Source organism: Oxyura jamaicensis, chromosome 3, assembly GCF_011077185.1.
Source record: "Oxyura jamaicensis isolate SHBP4307 breed ruddy duck chromosome 3, BPBGC_Ojam_1.0, whole genome shotgun sequence".
In the NCBI taxonomy this organism is placed as follows: domain Eukaryota; kingdom Metazoa; phylum Chordata; class Aves; order Anseriformes; family Anatidae; genus Oxyura; species Oxyura jamaicensis.
In genome coordinates, this window is record NC_048895.1 from 35,681,226 (window position 1) to 35,687,026 (window position 5,801).

Consider the following 5,801-nt stretch of genomic DNA (forward strand, 5'->3'; position numbering starts at 1 on the left):
TGTGACACCTTCCTTTTTTTTTTTTTTTTTTTTTTTCCCCTCACAAAATATATCTGCAGAATATTATTTATGCCTCAGTGAACCTCCATTGAAGTACAGGAACCTCGAGAAATTAAAAAAATAAAACGTACACTTCTCAGCTCCTGTCTTCCAGTGCCATCTAGTGTTCAACTTTGGAAATGAAGTGACTGATGGGATTCCTCCTCGACAGATCAATTTGCCATAACTAACATATTTTCGAAACTGAAAGATGGCTCTGATATAAAGTATCATTATAAATTAATAACCTATGCATATATATCAAATTTAGAGACATATCTGTTCATATATTTATTTTATAGCATTACATTCAAACTCAACTTTTATATAATTTAAAATCAATAACACTCACAAATCGTATTCATATATATGTGTATATGTATATATATACCAGTTATTTACTTCTAGTTATTCTGTTCTTGGTAACTAATTAAATCACTTCATAAATCAATGGTTACAGAAGAGAAGAAAAGAAAATATAGGAGAACTGAGATAACCCTACTTCATTTTCAGATCCCACCGAAAAGGAGTAGCCATCCGTCAAAATCCAGTAAAAATTTTACTTACAAAGTAAAATTGCAAGGCTTGGACTGACTGATCATTTAATGCACCTGCAAAAGGGAGTGAGGTGCTTTTTTGAAACAGGGAGACATAAAATGAGGGATTATCCAGAGATCACAGAATAGTCTAGGTTGGAAGAGACCTCCAAGATCACCGAGTCCAACCTCTGACCTAATGCTAACAAATCTTCCACTAAACCATATCCCTAAGCTCTACATCTAAACGTCTTTTCAAGATCTCCAGGGATGGTGACTCAATGACTTCCCTGGGCAGCCTATCATCTGTCTTTATTTTCTTATCATTCCTCCCTTGATATTTCTCTCAATATCTGATCTTCAACCTCCATCCATGATCAGTAGTTAAATAGTTCATAACCATTGAAAGTACCCTTGATCCCTCTTTACTATTAAATGCATAAACTTAGGAGAAGAACATGAGGATATGAAAAAGTCTTACCATGTTTCTATGAAGTAAGTGTTTATCAGGCAGTACTGATAATTCCCCCGTGAAAATCAAAGATTCTAAATTAAGATATAAATTCTAGGTGGAAAATACAATAAAAGGAATATGAATACAGAATTGCATACAATGGTTTCTTGCAGAGTTTAAGAAAACCCTACTCTCCTACCCATTCATCAAAGAATCCAAAACTAATTATTATCTGAATTAGTCTAGTTAGAAAGGAAACAAAGCAAGGTGCTTAGCTACTTTCATTCCAGTGAAAATTTAATTTAATTAGAGCAATTTCAGATCACATTCCTGGCAGCTGTGTTTATCACATTTTCTTCAAAGGACAGGAATTAGCATTGACTGACATCAGCATCAAAGCTTATTTATTCACCCACCCACATCCTACCAGCCCTTCTGAGCTTGTCTGTTTATTTAGCACTTTAATAACACCACAGTAAATAACATTTCATTTCAGAGTCTGGATGTTTTTTTGTCAAAACACTTAGCATAGGCTTCTTATAACATTGCATTAGAACCCACCTTTGTAGGTATGATGAAAGAGCAACAAGCTGTTTTCTTGGACAGGTATTTTAAATGGTTAGCAAAAGAAAAAGGATGTAGACTGGGATCCAGAGTTTCTTTACTGCTTGTCAGCAACTAGAAAATCTCACTCTTTTAGTAATGTTGGGGGGGAATGCCAGAAATGGTCTCTCACTGCTTAAGTTTAAAGCTAGCTAGGTTGCTAAGGTTTTGAACATGCGGGCTCAGTAGAAGCTATGTGGTACACAAGACTCAGCTCTCTGTTTCACGGCTGCTGTGTCCTTGCCAGCTCATCTGGAGGCATGAACGCTGCCGCACCACTTATAGGGCATGACCTTTTATCATCTTTTGTGAGCTACAGGTAGGTTCCTACTGGCAAGCTATCTTTTATTTGATATTTATGAAGCACCTCACAAAACAAGACTTGATCCCCAGTTAGAGCTGTCAGAACATAGGAACAAGGTGGATGGGTCATAGCTCTGCTGCCTTTTCTGGAGGCATGTTCAGAATTGCCACATCAGACAAGACACCAGACACATCAACAACATTGATCTGCTGCCTACACTTCAACCTCAGCCCCTGAGCGACAAAGACAAGTAGTTGTATCGGGGGCCTATGATTTTATTCTACAATTATCAGCAGTATGACTTGCCCATAGTCATGATTGCTCATGGATTGACAAGAAATACAAGAAAATGATGCCACAAAAGAAGAAGCACCTTTCAATTGCTTTCATAAAAGTAGTACAGCAAACAGCTCTATTTCTCAACAAGTTGAAACCGATTGAGTCAATGTCCCAGTTTCACAGGTGTGCCCCTCTCCTAAAGATTCCCTCCAGATCTTAGCCACCGGTTTCCTGTTTCTCAGCCTTACCCCCATCTTGCCAACATAGATACCAGCAGGTACAAACTAGAAGCAGCAAAAAGAGACAACCTGCCAAAAGCCAGGGAGGGTGGAAATGGAGCCTCCTGGGTATATTATCCAGGCAGAAATGGCTGACCGCAACGGCTCCCTTTGTTATGCTTCCCTTATTCATGAAATCACGAGAAAGCCTTTGCTCTCCAAAGGTGTGGGTGGGCATCTTCTGCCTTACAGTGAAATGTCAGAAGTGATGGTGGAAATGGCAATTCCTTCCCAAAGGTTTATTGTGCTACATGCAGAGGACTGGTCTCCCCTAGCCAGTGTTATAGGCACCAGCTGAAAGGAAAAAAAAAATCAGAAAGCTTAATTTTAAAAGGTAACTCAGAACTTGGACAAGGAACAGCAGAGCTATATTTAACACCCTGCACCCCAAGGTGGCTTCTTTTACCCAAGAGTCCATGTTATTTCTCTCAGAAGTCTCTGCACCATCTCTGTTCCTTAAATTAAGAGTAAAACATTCGTTAGATAAAAGATAACTAGCTTTGGTATCTTATATTTGGAGCAATGAGTGATGCTAGCTGTCCCAGTGCTTCCAGTTACCTTGAGAACAGAGGCTGCACTACATACATACAGCTGATTTAAGGCTGTAGCTCACATGGTGAAGTCATACCAAGACATTTGCAATGCCAAAAGCTGCAAAACATACTTAAAACAATTCTTGAAAAGCATCACTATGCACACTCCAACTGCTAATCTGCTATTATGTTTTAGAAATGGACCGGCTCTGCTTCAGCAGCAAAAAACTGCAGTGGTAGTGATGGAGAAGTCAGGGGTGGAGATGGAGTCTCCTATGGAGAACTGGATTCTCCTCTGGCTCAGGTTTCTCTCAGGCTGGAGGTTTCTGCAAAGCCTTCTATGTTATCTTGTTGCTCTCAGGTTACTCCCTTCTCTATCCAAGCCTGATAAAATGTAATTATATAGGTTTGTGTATCAAATATTCAAATTTAGGACAGTTACAGAGAACTAGCATTTGATGAATGAGAATCAAACTCAAGTGGAAGATCACAGGAAACATTAGTGGAGCTGAGATCTCCTTTTAAAATTCTGTTATATCACACCCAATCTTTGGAAAAGCACATTGTCTATTTTACAGATGCCCCTTTTCAAAGCAAACATTAATTTTAAAAGAACAAACTGACACAAGCTGGCATTTCAGGCCTCAGGGGAAGCTGTGTTGCACCTAAAGTGCAAGAGTTCACGCCTAATTCATTTCCAGAATTAAAATCCGGGCCTCAACAATGCAAAGCAAACTCAAAATGACAAAAACTCCTATTCCCCCATGTTAAAACAAGCCTGATTTTTGTATGTTATTGTTAGGAAAACTCACCTCCATCACAATTTTCATCCATCCCTAGTGACAAATTTTCACCTGGACGATCAGCTATGCAGTATTTCCTTAAGAAACACTGGGACGGGCCTTTGGTGAACTAAATGTGCAGCAATATAACCATTATCACAGCAGTCAATAACCAGTCTCTCAGCATAACAGTGGGGCAGGTTATTTTGTTCCTGGCAAGAATTAGTGAAGGGATCATTAGAGTTGTGGTACTTTATTCAGCTGGATTACGGAAGAGCCAACAGCACTAACAAAACCAGGAGTGTTAGAGTGTTACAACAGAGCTATCACACTCATAGAGGCTTTCAGTGTGTTGGTGACAGCAAAAGAAAAACATTTTAAAATTTATTTTTAGGGGGGACTTTTTGTATCGCCCACATACCCAAGAGACCTTTCTGCTTAGACAAAGTTTCTTAAGGTGCTCCTCTATTTCTTGAGATTTTTCCTCATGAGACACTGCTAACACAATACCCTGTACCTAGCTCCAAAACAGGGCCAGTATTTTTCCCCAAGCCCAGACCAGTGTTGATTTCTGATTCTGCTACCAGAAAGTGACACTTAAATGAACAATCTGGCTACACACCTACATCACCTTTGCCATGCACCCCACCTCATTGACCTGGGGAATAAAACCCCTAAGGCCGTGTTGACTTCTTGCTTGTTCAATTTCACATATCATTTACAATCAAAATCAAGTTTAAATACAGCAAATGCAGAACATACCATACAGGACGATCGGTGCATGTCATAGGATACAAGCTAATAATCATACTCAAGACTCTCCTGAAGCTTTCAAATAGCTTTAATTGAAACGGTGAAAAGTTTTACAGAACGAAATTTGCTCCAGTAGTAAATTGTACAAGGCTGAAACCACTTTTTCATATCTCATGTGACATAAATCATAGGAGTTAAGTAAAGTGCATCCTCTCCATACTCCTGAGATACAGGTCTTATTTACCTCCTTCTGGGCCCTGTAGTGTTCCGCTATTGTTGCATATTTGTATTTAGGTACATTGAGTCCAAACAGCACGGCAAGCTTCCCTCCAAGGAAACCACAAGCTGAAAACACACACAAAAGAAATAACAACTGGAACATCATCTTTATACTCAAGGGCTTTTTGCAATGGGCATTTTATCTGACGGCTGTAAATGATACAGAGCGATCATCCATGTGAACGTAAAGGATCAGCAGACAAGCTGACACAGGGCACAGTTCATTTACTTAGTGAAAACCTCCTCCTTGCTTAAGAGTCTCCTCCTTACATATCTCCTTCATAACCCAGCCCTTAAAGTTGTTTTTTTTTTTTTTTTTTTTTTTTTTTTTCCAAATGGCTGGCCACTATTTCTGGGATAGCCATATCTCACTTACTCCATTTGCTGTCTAAAAAAATTCCTTCCACACCATGTTTCAATTAAACTCATCTCAGTTTAATTCATTACAGGACCTTGTTACAACCGCAGAGCAATTAACCACTTCTACCTCCTTACATACATCCACCTTCCTCTGTGGAAGGGATAAAAGATTGAACTGACATCTTTAATATTTTTGGAAGCTGCTGATCTCCAAAGAAAATGAACTCCTTGCAACTGCTTCCAGGCCCCACCTTGTCAGGCGCAGCGCTGCCCTGCCTGCAGCGAGCTGACAGACACAGCCTGGAATAAACCTCTGGCAGCACTGCTACGTTGTCTGGGTGCCAGCTTTTGAGACAATGTTCTTGGCAGCAGTTGTTATTATGACCCATTTTCTTTTTCTTTATGCCCTTGGTTCCTGGCCCTGGGCCAGTTTCTCCTGTTTCACTGCTCCTTACACCTTTTTTTGTATTTGCACCCTGTTCTTCATCCATTTACCTCAGTCCTGTCTCAAATGCTCGACTGCTTTTCATAAACGTGCAATAGAGTTAGCTCAAACCCAACTGACTCACTGCCTCCTAATTAATATACCCTGTAGGTCACC

The 5,801-nt window shown here is 39.7% G+C and overlaps 1 long non-coding RNA gene across 1 annotated transcript; it reads left to right on the forward strand.

Annotated features, from left to right (window-relative positions):
- The first annotated feature begins 1,893 nt into the window (after nt 1-1,893).
- LOC118164221 lies at nt 1,894-2,505 on the forward strand. Its single transcript, XR_004749379.1, has 2 exons — nt 1,894-1,951; nt 2,030-2,505. It is a non-coding gene; the product is annotated as an uncharacterized LOC118164221 (long non-coding RNA).
- Nucleotides 2,506-5,801: the final 3,296 nt, after the last annotated feature.